The following is a 16,396-nucleotide window of genomic DNA, read 5'->3' as shown; positions in this document are numbered from 1 at the left end:
GCGACTCATTACTCTCTAAGTATATGTAAGCTTTCTATGGGGAGAAGCAGAGATAGGGTGGGGGTGCACCATGACTATGGCTAAACACCCATCCCCGCCGGTCTAGGCGAACACTGCAACTCCTCATACCCTAAATATAGTAAGCTTTCCATGAAGAGAAGCCGAGATAGGGAGGCGGTGCGTCATAACTGTGGCTACACACCTTCCCTCGCCGGTCTAGGCGAACGCTGCAACTCCTTACTCCTTACTCCTAACTATAAGCTTTATCGAAGAGGAGAGTTTTAAGTTTACTCTTAAAGGTGGTGACGGTGTCTGCCTCCCGAACCCAGACTGGGAGCTGGTTCCACAGGAGAGGAGCCTGATAGCTAAATGCTCTGGCTCCCATTCTACTTTTAGAGACTCTAGGAACCACAAGTAACTCTGCATTCTGGGAGCGCAGTGCTCTAGTGGGACAATAAGGTACTATGAGCTCTTCAAGATATGATGGTGCTTGACCATTTAGAGCTTTGTAGGTCAGGAGAAGGATTTTAAATTCAATCCTGGATTTTACAGGAAGCCAATGCAGAGAAGCCAACACAGGAGAAATATGATCTCCCCTCTTAGTTCTTGTCAGAACACACGCTGCAGCATTCTGGATTAGCTGGAGAGTCCTAAGAGTTTTATTTGGGCATCCTGATAATAGGGAATTACAATAGTCCAGCCTGGAAGTAACAAATGCATGGACTAGTTTTTCAGCATCGTTTTGAGACAGGATGTTCCTAATTTTGGCAATGTTACGAAGGTGAAAAAAGGCTGTTCTAGAGGTTTGTTTTAAGTGGGCATTAAAGGATATATCCTGATTAAAAAATAACTCCTAGATTTCTGACAGTAGTGCTGGAGGCCATGGCAATGCCATCTAGAGTAATTATATCTTGGGATAATGATGTTCGGAGGTGGCCCAGCACAATAACTTCAGTTTTGTTTGAGTTTAACATCAGGAAATTGTAGGTCATCCATGATTTGATATCTCTAATGCATACTTGAAGTTTGGCTAACTGACTGGTTTCGTCTGGCTTGATTGATAAGTATAATTGGGTGTCATCCGCATAACAGTGAAAGTTAATTGAGTGTTTCCTAATAATATTGCCTAGAGGAAGCATATACAAGGAGAAAATAATTGATCCAAGCACTGAGCCTTGAGGAACGCCATGGTTAACTTCAGCGTACTTGGAGGATTTATCGTTGATATTGACAAAATTGAGATCGATCAGAGAAATAGGACTTAAACCAGCTTAGTGCGATTCCTTTAATGCCAACTAAATGTTCCAGTCTCTGTAAAAGGATGATATGGTCAATAGTGTCGAATGCAGCACTAAGATCTAATAAGACAAGTATGGAGACAAGGTCGTAATTTTCACCAGTGCCGTCTCTGTGCTATGATGCTTTCTAAATCCTGACTGAAAGTCATCAAATAGACTATTCCTACGTAAAAAGTCACATAACTGATTAGCGACTACTTTCTCAAGGATCTTGGAGAGAAAGGGAGGTTAGATATAGGTCTATAGTTGGAGACCTCAGGATCGAGGGTGGGTTTTTTCAGAAGAGGTTTCATCACAGCTACTTTAAATGACTGTACATAACCTGTTAATAAAGACATATTGATCATATCTAGTAACAAAGTGTTAACCACAGATAACGCTTCTTTAAGTAGCCTCGTTGGGATGGGGTCTAATAGACAGGTACATGGCTTTGCTGAAAAGACCTTTAGCATAAATTTTTGAAGGTCTATCGGAAAAAAGCAGTCTAAGTATATGTCAGGTCCTGTCGTTCTTTCTAGCACTCCTGCATTCGATTCGATTAATTCCATTGAACCGTTAGAAGTTGAGGGCAAAAGGTGATGAATTCCATCCCTAATTGTTATAATTTTATCATTAAAGAAACTCATGAAGTCGTCACTACTAAGAGCTAGGGGAATAGATGGCTCAGTAGAGCTGTGACTCTGTCAGCCTGGCTACAGTGCTGAAAAGAAACCTTGGGTTGTTCTTATTTTCTTCTATCAATGATGAGTAATAGTCTGATCTGGCATTTCTGAGGGCCTTCCTATATGTTTTCATACTGTCTTGCCAAACTAAACGAGATTCTTCCAATTTGGAGGAACGCCATTTACTTTCAAGTTTTCGTGAGATTTGTTTTAATTTGCGAGTTTGGGAGTTATACCAAGGTGCTAGTTTCCTTTGCTTCATCATCTTTTTTTTGAGAGGAGCAACAGAGTCTAAAGTCGTCCGTAGGCAGGCCGTAGCACTGTCTACAAAATTATCAATTTGGGAGGGACTAAAGTTAACATAAAGGTCCTCTGTTATATTAAAGCACGACATTGAGTTAAATGCTGTTGGAATATTTTCCTTAAATTTAGCTATAGCACTGTCAGATAGGCATCTAGTGTAGAAGGTTTTATTTAATTTCGTATAGTCAGGTGGTAAGAATTCAAAAAAGTTATTAAAAAATGGTCTGATAATAAGGAATTCTGTGGAAATACTATTAAATCTTCAATTTTGATGCCATATGACAGCAGAAGGTCGAGGGTGTGGTTAAAACAGTGCGTGGCCTTATGCACACTCTGACTGAAACCAGTTGAATGTAGTAGTGAGCTGAAGGCAGTACTAAGGCTTTAAATGAGATGTTTTTAGATATTGTCATGCTTTCTGACATATGAATATGCTCTGTAATGCAGCCTTGTATAACATAACCCTCTGATTCACTGTGAGTGTCTACTCTAAATGATAACACACACACTTTGAACACGGGCCTTCCAGCCAAAGGTGTTGTCCATATGGACACCAAGGTGACTATAGCAGAGCCAATTAATTGGTTCATCATTTATGACCTCTGATACCCTCCGACCCATGTCACAACCAACTCCTCAGTTTGTGAAAAAAATTCCAAAACACATGTTGTATATGTACACAAACAAAGCTACATCTCTGTAAACAAAAACCTCAGCAACAATCTGCTTATCCTTTTAATTTCCTGAAATGCTTCCTAAAACTTGTCCCTTCTTAATTTTGAAGGCTATATGGCTACAAGCTGTAACCACGGTGATTGATATGAGGATCATCTTCTGAATATAATAATTAATGTTAGGCCTACCATAAATTGATATTTCAAAAAAGTATTTAAAAAGTTATTTGCTCATTTTGTGTTCCTCTGTTCTGTGCACCTTCCAATATTACCAGGTTCATATTGTGGAATCTGTTCTGTATGTCTGAATGATAAATGGTGCTAATAAAAAATTTAACTAAAAAAAAGTCATTTATTTAAAGCAACTAATAATGCAGTGTGATGTTAAATCCCACACATACACATATGCTCATGTTTTTTTCCCCTTTAGTCTTTATTAACATTCATCAACCACAAAATTAGAAAATTGCGTTTTTAAATAACGATGCATGGAAAATAAAATAAAAAATGCTTCTCTTTGTAGTTTTTTGGTTTTTAACAACAGAACAAGTGAAAACAAATGCTAATAAGTCAAACATAAGCATAAAACACTATTTTTTCATTATTGGTATATTTATTGTACAAATTCTCACGTAGGCTACAACGTGCAGCAAGCTTTCACAGACGCCGTGCGGTAATTACTACGTCACTTCCGGAGTATTGCGCGGATTTTTTTAAACGTTATTACGGTGCATAACTTACTGGAACAAAGCTGAGCAACGTGTTGTTGCTGGTGACTAAACCACTGATTGTATATATGTACATTGAAGCGATACTGGCGTTAAAAACCCGCTGATCGCTGTCTGATTCTGTGAATGAATGCCCGCATTGCATTGTGGGATATCGGCTTTGAATGCGTGTCAGTACCTCGGATCATATCGTAATGTTCTGTATTATAGCATACTGTAATATTTCACCGGTAATAAGACCAAAATAATATTAAAATAAAGAAATGTATACTATGATAACATCTAAATACATGTTGCTAGAAGTAGCGTTATAGTTTTAAAAATATAAACAAAGCAATCCAGCTTCCCTGGCCGAAATAGACCGAAATAACAACATTAAAAGAAATACATATAAACCATGATAAGATCTGGTGAATAAATGTTGATTAAAACAGCGGTTATTGGGCTAAAAATACCAATAATAGCAAAGCTATACAGCTTCTCTGCCCCAGCCCAACTGGCAGAAAGAAACGTGCTGTGATCAGGGAATCCGTGCGTAGACCACGGATGATGCCTGTCATTGACTTACATAGGCATCGGACCATCACAGAATTTTTGGCGATTCCGTGAAACGGTCACAGATTTTGAGTTAAGTGGCCGTGTTCATTTCACGGAATTCTGTGAGATCAGGTTGTATGATACCAGTGTAAAAAGATATATATTTTGTTTTAATCTCTTTAGAATCACATATCAGCACTTAACACATTCCACATAGTTTGATAGAAACATACAGTGATTCATCTTTACAATTTAATTTTTTTAAATATGCAAATATGAACAGAACTGGGGTGCTTCAAAGTGGCAAAAAGAAAATAACATACTAAAGAGAATAAAATATGAAATTATGAGCAGTTAAACAAAAGAATCGCATTTAGGAGCAATAAACATTTTCCACTTTCCCATATTTCCTCAAATCTAGTTCTCTAGTCTCACAGAGAAGGTAATTCTTTCCATTATATACAGTGGGTACGGAAAGTATTCAGACCCCTTGAAATTTTTCACTCCGGTTTCATTGCAGCCATTTGCTAAAATCAAAAAAGTTCATTTTATTTCTCATTCTCACTCAGCACCCCATCTTGACAGAAAAACACAAATGTAGAAATTTTTGCAAATCTATTAAAAAAGAAAGTATTCAGACCCTTTGCTCAGTATTGAGTAGAAGCACCCTTTTGAGCTAGTACAGCCATGAGTCTTCTTGGGAATTATGCAACAAGTTTTGCACACCTGGATTTGGGGATCCTCTGCCATTCTTCCTTGCAGATCCTCTCCAGTTCCGTCAGGTTGGATGGTGAACATTGGTGGACAGCCATTTTCAGGTCTCTCCAGAGATGCTCAATTGGGTTTAGGTCAGGGCTCTGGCTGGGCCAGTCAAGAATGGTCAGAGTTGTTCCGAAGCCACTCCTTGGTTATTTTAGCTGTGTGCTTAGGGTCATTGTCTTGTTGGAAGGTGAACCGTCGGCCCAGTCTGAGGTCCTGAGCACTCTGGATGAGGGTTTCTTCCAGAATATCTCTGTACTTGGCCGCATTCATCTTTCCTTCAATTGCAACCAGTCATCCTGTCCCTGCAGCTTAAAAACACCCCCATAGCATGATGCTGCCACCACCATGTTTCACTGTTGGGATTGTATTGGGCAGGTGATGAGCAGTGCCTGGTTTTCTCCACACATACCGCTTAGAATTAACGCCAAAAAGTTTAATCTTGGTCTCATCAGACCAGAGAATCTTATTTCTCATAGTCTGGGAGTCCTTCATGTGTTTTTTGGCAAACTCTATGCGGGCTTTCATATGTCTTGCACTGAGGAGAGGCTTCCGTCGGGCCACTCTGCCATAAAGCCCCGACTGGTGGAGGGCTGCAGTGATAGTTGACTTTGTGGAACTTTCTCCCATCTCCCTACTGCATCTCTGGAGCTCAGCCACAGTGATCTTTGGGTTCTTCTTTACCTCTCTCACCAAGGCTCTTCTCCCACGATTGCTCAGTTTGGCTGGACGGCCAGGTCTAGGAAGAGTTCTGGCATGTGAGTTAAATATGAGTGTCACAGCAAAGGGTCTGAATACTTATGACCATTTGACATTTTTCTTTTTTAATAAATTTGCAAAAACTTCTACATTTCTGTTTTTTTCTGTCAAGATGGGGTGCTGAGTGTACATTAATGAGAAATAATATGAACTTTTTTGATTTTAGCAAATGGCTGCAATGAAACAAAGAGTGAAAAATGTAAAGGGGTCTGAATACTTTCCGTACCCATTGTAGATTTCGTAAATAATGTCATATCATTCCTCTATAGATGGGCCATTTGGCTTAAGCCATTTCTTTGTAATTGCTTTTTTAGCAGCTACGCTCAGAATACCAAACAAGTATTTTGTTTTACTATTTACAGATGTTGAGTGTAGAAAACCCAAGAGAAGTTCGTCCCAATTAAAAGCAATTTTTGTTCCAAATATCATCACTAATTCTGTGTAGACTTTACGCCAGAAAGCATTTACAATTGGACAGGCCCAGAACAAGTGATAATGGTTTGCTTCCTGAGAACCACATTTTCTCCAGCAACTGGAGGAACCTGAGTGATGAGACTGCTGAACAGGTGAAATAAAATATCTTCTGAGACTCTTCCAGCCAAACACTCTCCAAGAGATTGAGCTTGATATCTTCCATTGAAATTCACAATATTTGGTCCAGACCCCCTCTGTGATGCAACTGCTGGTTTCGCTTTCCCATTTTTGTTTAATGTAGATGTTACTATTCGTCTTAACTCCTTGAATCCCTTATACAATCTTGAAATTATTTTAAGCCCTGAGTCCGCTCTGTAGGCACTAATAAACATTTTTAACAATTCATTTTCAAATACTTTTTGGCTCTCCGGAATAGAACTCTTAATGTGATGACAAACCTGAAGATATCTAAAGAAGTCACTATTGTTTAAACCATGTAGTCTCTTCAATGCTTCAAAACTGTTCACTGTCCTCTGATTAAAAAAGTTGCAATATGAGGAGAGACCCAGGTTAACCCATCTTTTATAGCTAATATCTAGTTTATTTGGTATAAAGTCGGGGTCATGTGAGCACCATCTCAAAATCTTTATTTCTTCCCGCAATCCGCTTTTACTTATGACAGCTAGCCAGGTTTTAAGACTTAAATTAATCCATTTATTATTTATTTCCATTAAGTTTTTAATCAATCTTTTATCCCTTATCCTTGCCTGAATCGGTATATTCCCCGATATTCTTTCTTCAATTTCTTTCCATCTCGCCTGGTATTCAGAGTTGCACCAACAAAACAAGATTCTCAATTGGGCTGAAATATAATAATCTTTTAAGCATGGGAGTGCAAGTACTCCTTTATCCTTCAATAATTGGAGAGTTTGAAATTTTATCCTTGGCTTTTTCCCCTGCCAAATAAGTCTGGATAGTAATTTGTCCCATTCATTAAATTGTTAATCATTTATTTCAACTGGAAGAGTCTGGAACAGATAAAGTATTCTAGGTAAGATGTTCATTTTCACAGATTCAATTCGTGACTCAAAACTCAGTACTGGAAATAAATTCCACCTCTTTATATCCTCCTGTATTTTCTGATTTAATTGGTTGAAATTTAAATCGTACAATTTTGCTGAATCTTTAGGGATGTTTACCCCTAAATATCTCATATATTCCAGGTCCCAATTAAGTTGAAAAGTGGAGCTTATATTCTGACTAGGCATATAGTTAAAACTAAGTATTTGGGTCTTTTGACTATTCAATTTGTACCCCGAGACTGCACCAAAGACATCCAGAAAAGACATTAGTTTTAATATTGAAGTCCCTGGGTGTGACAAATAGATTCAAATGTTGTCCGCAAACAGGGAAATTTTATGTTCTCGTCCTAGCATTTTTATACCTGTAATGCTATTATCTTGAGTAATCCCTTGGCTTAAAGCTTCAATAAATATTGCAAAAAGTAGAGGACTAATTGGACAGCCCTGTCTAGTCCCTCTTTCCAGACTAAATGAGCTTGAGATGTTCCCATTTATTTTTATCCTTGCCCTTGGATTATTATATAGTGCTTGAATGGTCGTGATAAAAGTCTGATGGAATCCAAATTTCTGCAATACTCTATATAGAAACTCCCAATTGACCCGATCGAAAGCCTTTTCTGCGTCGAGGCTCAGCAAGACTGCCTGGGTGTTATTTTTAACTATGTTCTGTTACTGTTCTGTAACATGAAGCGTTCTACGAATGTTGTCCTGAGTCTGCCTTTGTTTTATAAAACCTGTCTGATCCAAACTTATCTGTGGAAGGATGTTTTCGAGTCTTTTTGCCAAAATATGAGTGAAGATCTTATAGTCCTGGTTCAGTACACTTATCGGCCGATAGCTGCCACAATCAAGCATATCTTTACCCTCTTTCGGTATCAAAGAAATCACCGCTTCTTTCCAAGAAGGTGGAGTTATGCCAGTCTTGAGTACATGATCATATGTGACTTTCATGATAGGAATCAGGAGGTCTTTAATTTCCTTATACCACTCAGATGGGTACCCACCTGGACCAGCAGCTTTATTTGGTTTCAAGTTCGAAATTGCTTTTTTAATTTCTTTATCTGTAATTTCCTCGATTAGAGCCCTATTTTGATCATCGTTCACTTTTGGTAATTTTATCAGGTTGAAGAAAGCATCCATCCTTGTTTCATCTATTCTAGGCTGAGAGTATAGGTTTTTATAAAAGGTTTCAAATGATTGATGAATTTCTTTAGTTTTACAGTGTATAGAATTTGTTGTAGGGTCCTTTATTTTGAAAATTGTTTTTTTCTACTTGTTGCTTTTTTAGCCTGTAAGCCAGTAATTTAGTTGATTTCCCTCCCGCTTCATAATATAATAATAATAATAATAATAATAATAATAAATTGAACTCAAAGTCGCTTTACAGGGTATAGATAATAGAGACAAACAAACAAAACAAAACAAAACAAGATTCAGGCACAGATGAAAAGGGGAGGGGCGTGGAGCTAGGGATAGGCAGTGGTGAAGAGATCGGTCTTGAGGCGAGACTGGAAGATGGTGAGGGACTCAGAGGTGCGGATCTCTTGGGGGAGGGAGTTCCAGAGCCTGGGAGCTGCCCTGGAGAATGCTCTGTCCCCAAAACTGCGGAGGTTGGACTTTTGGATGCAGAGGAGACCAGCTGAGGTGGATCTGAGGGACCGTGAGGGTTGGTACGGGGAGAGGAGGTCAGTGAGGTATGAGGGGGCCAGATGGTGGTGGGCTTTGTAGGTGAGGACACTGGAGTTGTTTTAGGACTGGAGTGATGTGGTGCCAGGATTTGGAGCGGGTGATGCATCCGGTGAGGTGAGGGTTGAGTCCCGGTGGAGAGTGGTGGAGAGCAGGTCAGAGAGATGGTGGGGATCGATAGATTTGAGGTTGCGGAAGGTGATTTCTCTGAGGAGGCGGGGGCATGGGGTTGGAGAAGGGATGGTGAAACGTATCAGTTTGTGATCAGAGAGGGGAAAGAGGCATGGATGGAGGTCGAGCACCGGTTGGTTTGTGGAGCAGACCAGGTCGAGGATGTGTCCTTTGTCATGGGTGGGGAATGTGACATGTTGGGTGAGAGAGAAGTTATCCAGTAAAATGGTGAATTCTGATGACAGCTTGCAGGTGGGGGAGTCCATGTGGATGTTTAAATCACAGAGTAGCAGCAGACGTGGAGAGAGAGATGAGGCTAGTGTGAGGAGTTCAGTAAAATCAGAGAGGAAGGAGGGATTTGGTTTAGGTGGCCGGTAAATGAGGATTACTGTGATGGAGGAAATAGCTTTGAAGGCGAGATATTCAAACGATGATACTGAGGGGAGGGTGAGTTCTGTGATCCGAAAGTTCTGATTAAAGATAACAGCGAGGCCACCTCCACGGCGGGAGGGGCGGGGTTTGCAGATGTAGTTGTAGCCAGGGGGGGATGCTTGGTTGAGGGAGAAGACGTCGTTGGGTTGTTGCCAGGTTTCGGTGAGCAGGAGGAAGTCCAGAGTGTTGTCGAGGATTAGTTCATGGAGGGCAGGGGCTTTATTGCTGAGCGATCGGGTGTTGAGGAGGGCAAAGCTGGCATGGTGAGAGGATGGTGGGATGAGGGCAGTCTGTAGAGATCTGAGGTTGTCCCGGTTAGCAGTGCGTGTGGTCGGTGGGGTGTGGAGGTATTGCAGTTGAGGGGGGACAGTGAGCGGATTTGCAAATGATTGGAGAGTATGATGAAGTGTATGTGAAGTGCGGAAAGCACTGTAGTCCAGTCCAGGTTGTCTGTGCAGCCTGACGGTGTGTTCAGCCCTATGTGATCCAGTGGGTGAAGCATTCTGATGACGTGGGACAGGTGCGACAGAGCGTGCAGGTGACCAGATGGATGGAATGGATTGTCCGTGGTGGAAGAAAACAAACTTGCAGCGAGAGCTTCTGTGGATGTACCTGGGTCGACGTAGAAGTCCAAGCTGTTTGATGACTGGGATGCAGGATGGAATGGAGAAGTTGACGAGTTCGACCAGTTGCAGAGTTGAATATTTGAACATGATGCCGAGCGGAGGGACTGAGGGCTCCGTGATAGCGGTTAGCTGTGGACTAGGGGCACAGAGGTGGATGACTGATGTGAGTGCCAAAATGATCCACGGCATGACAGGAGGAGATGAAAGTCCAGTCTCGGTCACGGCTCGCATCTGTTGGAGGTTTCCTGTGAGAAGGAGGTCAGCAATCGGGTTAGCCACTGTAGCAGCTAGGATTAGCCGCCACGCGTTGGGTGAACGGGGGGCAGCCAGCTAGCGGCTAACCGACGAGGCAACAGTCCGGTCGAGGAGCCCAGGCGGCTTCGGGAACCAGCTGAGAGGCTGTCCAGAGGTAGGGGTACAGCGAACACAAACAAACAGGAACACAAGAGAATAGCAGACGGAGAAGCGGCGAATAAACAGCGCCAACTTCCTCTCACGTCGTTACCGATGAACGATGTAAAGTGACTTGGGACTAGCATAGAGCAAAGTTCTGTAGAGGAAAGAGAAGAGGCTTTGTTTGTCTTTGTTTCAAGAAGATTAACTTTTTCTTAATGTCATTTGAATATATTTCATTTAGTTCATTCTTTGTCCTATCTATTTCCATTTTGTACCCTGATTAAGTGTCTTTTTATGGATGTCTTCTAGTTGTTTTAATTCTGTTTGTAGCCTATCCATCCTTTCCCTCCTCTGTTTTTTTAAAAATTTGAACAGTAACCAATAATTTTCCCCCTTAGTACAGCTTTACAGGCATCCCAGAGGATCGGTGGGGACACTTCCTTATTGTCATTGTCATCCAGATAGTTTTTAATGTCCTTCCTGATTTGCTACCCTGTGTTTAACCTCCAAACAGTATTCTTTTTCTCAGAGCCTAGTATTAGGTTTAGTAATACTGGTGCATGGTCCGACAGATCCATGGTCCCAATACTGCAGTTGAACACACTAACCAGATCTCTTTGGAACATAAAAAAAAGTAGTCAAGCCTGGAATAAACAGAGTGTGGGTGAGAGAAAAAGGTGTAGTCCCTTTTGGTCGGGTTCAGTTCTCTCCATATGTCTAAAAGTCCCAGATCTTCTAGCATTAATTTTATGTTTTTGGTAGTTTTTTTCTCTCCTGGGATGCAAGGTTTTGAAGAGTCCAGAGCAGGTTGGAGTCTAACATTAAAATCACCTCCACAGATAAGGATACCTTGGGCTTCAGAAATTACTAATCCAAAAATGTGTTTAGAAAATTCCCAATCTGATCCTGGGGGGCCATAAACATTTAAAAAAGTAAATAAAACGCCCTGTAGATATCCCCGGACCAGTACAAATCTTCCATCAATATCTTTTTTTTCATATACACACTCAAAGTTTAATTTGCTAGAAATTAAAGTCACTACTCCTCTCTTTGAGCCCTGCCCACAGGAGGATGAATACTGTTTAAATTTCCATCTCTTGAGTTTTTCATGCTCCAATTCTGTTAGATGTGTCTCTTGTAAGAGAGCAACTTCCACTCCCTCCCTCTTCAGTTTTGTCAAAACCTTACTCCTCTTAATTGGGTTTCCTTACATTATATGTTATTGCTTTAACTGACTTGGTACTTCATATACATGGTACATCATATGTCTTTGAGTATGTTATAAGCACCCAGACGCCGAAAAATAGCTTACCTTTTACACCCCTGGAGCTACTAAGAACAGTAGCACTAACGCAAACAAGCAATACCTTAACAGAACTATAAACACATAAAGCAAATCTGACTTCCAACTTTAAAGTGCCCATATTATGAAAAAAACACTTTTTCTGGGATTTGGGGTGTTCTTTTGTGTCTCTGGTGCTCCCACACGCATACAAACTTTGTAAAAAAATCCATCCATGCTGTTTTGAGTGAGATACGGTTTCTGAATGCGTCCTGCCTTCAGTCTCCGAGTGAGCTGTTCAAAATCGGCACGAAACGAGCTGGCTAACCACAACTGTTAGCTCGTAGCATAGCGTTAACATGCTAACGCTAATGCTAACGCTAGCATGCTACCTCATTCTCAATAGCAAAGCACTGCTACAACACACACAAGTTCGCCATAATCTACAAAAGAACTACTTACATGTGCGCCCTCATTTAGAAGTCTCCCAGCTAATCCTGCCTTGTAACTGACTGAAGTTGGAGAAACGGCCTTTCTTTTACTGTCTATAGAGCTAGCTAGCTGACATGATCTACATCTGAGCTACTGCACATGTGCGAGTGCAATCAAAGATAGTACAGAAGAAGAAGAAGAAAAGAGGTCTCACTCTGTAGCTAAAACAGAGACCAAGTGAAAAGAGGATCTGCAGCAGTGAGAGAGAGCTGTGCAGTACAACAAAAATATGGTGTTTTTTGAAAATTAAACCATGTAAACCTATTCTGGTACAACCTTAAAATACAGTTATGAACCTGAAAACGAGCATAATATGGGCGCTTTAAATACCAGAAAACTTGTATTAAGTCCAGTCCTATAAACTTCTTAACCATATTGTTTGTCGCTATAAGCACTTCTGACACCTTGAGAGCAGAGGGTTACTTATCTGAAGTCCCAGCGCGGAAAGCCAGTCTTTGAGGCTTTGTGTGGAGCCTGTATCCTCATGGTTACCACGTTTAACACGGTTACCGTGTCTTCCGCCGTATCGCCCCTGTCTGCCATGTCCGCTGTCGCCACCTCCGCCGAGTTATAGATGACCCTCAGTCTGGCCGGAAACGGAGTCTGAAATCTTACATTTTTTTCCTTCAGGGCGGCTTTCGCCTCTTTATATTCCCTTCGCTTCCTCAGCAGCTCCGGTGCGTAGTCGTAATCCAGGTGTACCCTTTTCCTTTGAAAATCAAACCCTTTCCTCTGCCAGGCTCTTTTCAGCATGTCCTCCTTAGTTCTGTAACTTGAAAACTTGACCACGATGGATCTCAGCGGCGCTTCAGTCGGAGGCTTCGGAGCGAGCGACCGGTGCACTCTCTCAATATGTAGCGCAGTAGTGGGGGGGGAGCTCCAGACCCTTCATTAATAAATTCTCCACAAAAGAAATCATTGTGCCGACATTTTCTTCAGCTCCTTCTTTTACCCCATATAGCCTGATGTTATCACGTCTTGAATGTCCCTCCAATTCAGTTAATTTAGCTTCCATCTGCTCCTGTAGTTTCGCCAGCTGCGCCAGTACATCCTCCGTTGACTGGAGCCGTGTCTCGGCCGTAGTGATTCGCTCCTGGGTTTCTTCCACTCTTTTGTTCATTTTGTCAATATCTTCTTTAATGCTGTTTAATTGCTGAGTGGAGTCTCTCCTGAATTCTCGCAGCTCTTTTAGAATAACACCTAGGTATACGTCGTGGCTTAGCTCCGAGTCCGTGTCCACGTGCTCGTCTTCCTCCATATTGCTGCTACCATCCTCTTCTTCGTCGAGGTTATTACTTTCAGCGTGTTTCTTGTCTTTTTTGGGCATTATTTTAGGCATTGTTTACCCGTAATATCAAACCTTGCTTTTGCGCCTCTCTCATGAAATTCGAGTTATATCGGGCAACTTTTAATTATTGTTATCGGGACCTGTTGCTCTATGCTGCCATCACGTAGTCCGCCAGACCGGAAGTCCGTAAAAAGAATTTTTAATTGCATTGTCAGCTCTAGGAACTATGCAGGAGCGGATGCTGGCCCTAGTATTATGACTATGCTGCGTATGGACCATGGTTACATTAGAGCATAAATATGTGGGGGCATGACCATTAATAATGTTAAACATATGGTTCAGTTTAAGTTGTTCTACTCTTAGATGTACTTGCTCTTGTAAACTCCTCCCTACCTATATGAGTACGGGGGTGCTTTTAATAGGTATCGAATAACATTGTTTTGCAGCACTTGGAATTTGTTTTTAAGTTTCACAGTCAACCCAGAAAACCATGCAGAGCAAGCAAAAATCTACATGACATTGAATCAGAGTTAATACCAATAATTTCTTTACAGAAAAATCAAAAAGCTTTCTAAAAAAAAACTCACATTTGGCTAAAACCTTGGCTGCAATGGATTCACCTATAAGTGATTGATTTAAACCCAAATATGTAAGACTTGATTTGGATACAATTTCAGACCCATTACACATTACCTTTAAAGTATTTGATTTTGCCAACTTCGTTTTTGTACCAAACAAGATTGATTCAGTCTTGCCCAGATGCATAGAGATGCATATTGTCTACTAGCCACTGGTTGACAGACTCAAGTTCTATGCCAAGAGTATTTTCAATGTATTTTTCAATGTATTTTACACCCTGGTAAAAGTAAAGCAGAATCATCAGCATATAATAGCATCTTGCACCGTACAGCAGCTGATATGTCATTTATATATACTAAAAATAACAGGGGCCCCAGGATTGAACCTTGGGGCACCCCGCATGTTACACTCTGTGAATCAGAGAGGGTCCCCTCAACATCACAGACTTGAGTCCTATCTGTTAGGTAAGAAGTGAACCATATGAGTGCTGAGTTACTAAAACCCATGCACTGTAGTAGTAACTGTAATGTGATTACTGAGTTATCAACAGTAACGCGTTACATTACTGCGTTACAGACGTGTGTGTGTGTGTGTGTGTGTGTGTGCCCCTCCTCCTGCTTGTGGTGAAATCCAATGCCACCATTTGATTCAGAGGCTCCTCTGCTGTCGGCCAGCCGGCCGGCCTGCTCGGCAGCATTTGTCACCACTGCTTTTCATGTCACCACTCACCACCTGCTCCCCACATTCCTCTACATTCTCTCAAAGAGCTCTGTCCCTCCTCCTCTCCCTCCTGCTCTTCCTCCTCCGCTTTCTCCTCTTCTCCTTCACCTCCTTTTCTCTTCCTTTCCTTCTTCCTATGATAATTATTCCTCTAACTCTGTACTCTTCCTCCTCTCTCCTCCACTTTACTGCAGCTATAACCAATCCATTCCTTTTCTCTTTCTTTGGATTCTTCATTTGATAATTGCTCACTCGGCCAGCCCCCCCCCGTTCTCTTTTCTGTTTGCCTTCAGAAGCTGCCGACTGGAAGACAGCGTTCACCTGCTGCCTGACACTGCATAAACCAGCTGCTACTGTACCCCAAACACACCCACACCCACCCACACACACACACACACACAGTCCTGTTGGGTTATTGTCCGTGTGAGTTTGGACATAGAATAGAAAGCAGGCTGACTGACAAAGGCTGAAAAAGTCCCTTTGGTCCCCTCTGGTGCCTCCTGATGCTACTGGTGTGTGTGTGTGTGTGTGTGTGTGTGTGTGTGTGTGTGTGTGTGTGTGTGTGTGTGTGTGTGTGTGTGTGTGTGTGTGTGTGGACCAACAGCAGCAGGTATACATTGTGTACAGTAGAGATTGGTGATTTGGAGAGGGAAATGAGTTAATTTAAGCCAATGTTGGCCTGTCTGCAGACATGCTCTCATCATCCTCTCTGTGTTCCTTCTCACTGAAGTTTCAACTCTTACAGGATTATTCCCATTTTATTTTGGACCATTTCTTTATGACAATCCCCATGCTGTACTTTAACAGACTAGACCTACACCGTGACCAGCCAATTGATATGGATAATGCATAATATGATATATATTGATAATATTTTCAAAATAATAATGTATCCATTGGCCTATATTTATACTTACCCAAATTTGAGCAGTTATTAGTTGCATTGTTTGATAAATTGAAATGCATGTATTGCATTTAAAGCTATAAAGTTTTACTTACAGGATTTACTTTATTTTTTGTCAGGAGCAGTGTCACCAGTTGTCCATCCTTCTGAAAGCATAATCTTTTACTCAAGAAGCAAACGTTTAGCGTCTGTGAGAACAAGATTTCCTCTCCTGACACCACACAAGGCATTGTGCATCCTGCAATCATTGTTTTTTTTTTTATCTGCTGGAGTTAGTGTGGTGCCAGCATTATATCCATACTAACAGATATAGATAACACTATGTGTTGTATTTGGCAGCACTTCTCATTGCTGAAATATAAATTGGCAGGAACTACCTGAAGGTCATGTCCTATAAATTACACTCTCTTCTTAGAGTTTTTTACGATTGCCATGACAATTTTTTCTCTTAACACATTTAGCACAACATCCATGTGTGTAGACACAATTAACAAATTTTTTGTTGCTTTTGACACAAAATGCATACAGTTACCACATATTTAAAATGCTTGAAGTTCCTTTACACACAAGCTGACCATATAGTCTAATGGAAACCCCTACACGG

The 16,396-nt window shown here is 41.2% G+C and overlaps 1 pseudogene; it reads right to left on the bottom strand.

Annotated features, from left to right (window-relative positions):
* Positions 1 to 250: 250 nt before the first annotated feature.
* LOC144521716 (uncharacterized) lies at positions 251 to 13,640 on the bottom strand (annotated as a pseudogene).
* Between the last annotated feature and the right edge of the window lie 2,756 nt (positions 13,641 to 16,396).

The sequence above is a fragment of the Sander vitreus genome, chromosome 1 (genome assembly GCF_031162955.1).
Source record: "Sander vitreus isolate 19-12246 chromosome 1, sanVit1, whole genome shotgun sequence".
NCBI classification, from domain to species: Eukaryota; Metazoa; Chordata; class Actinopteri; order Perciformes; family Percidae; genus Sander; species Sander vitreus.
This window is presented reverse-complemented; position numbering and strand designations above follow the sequence as displayed.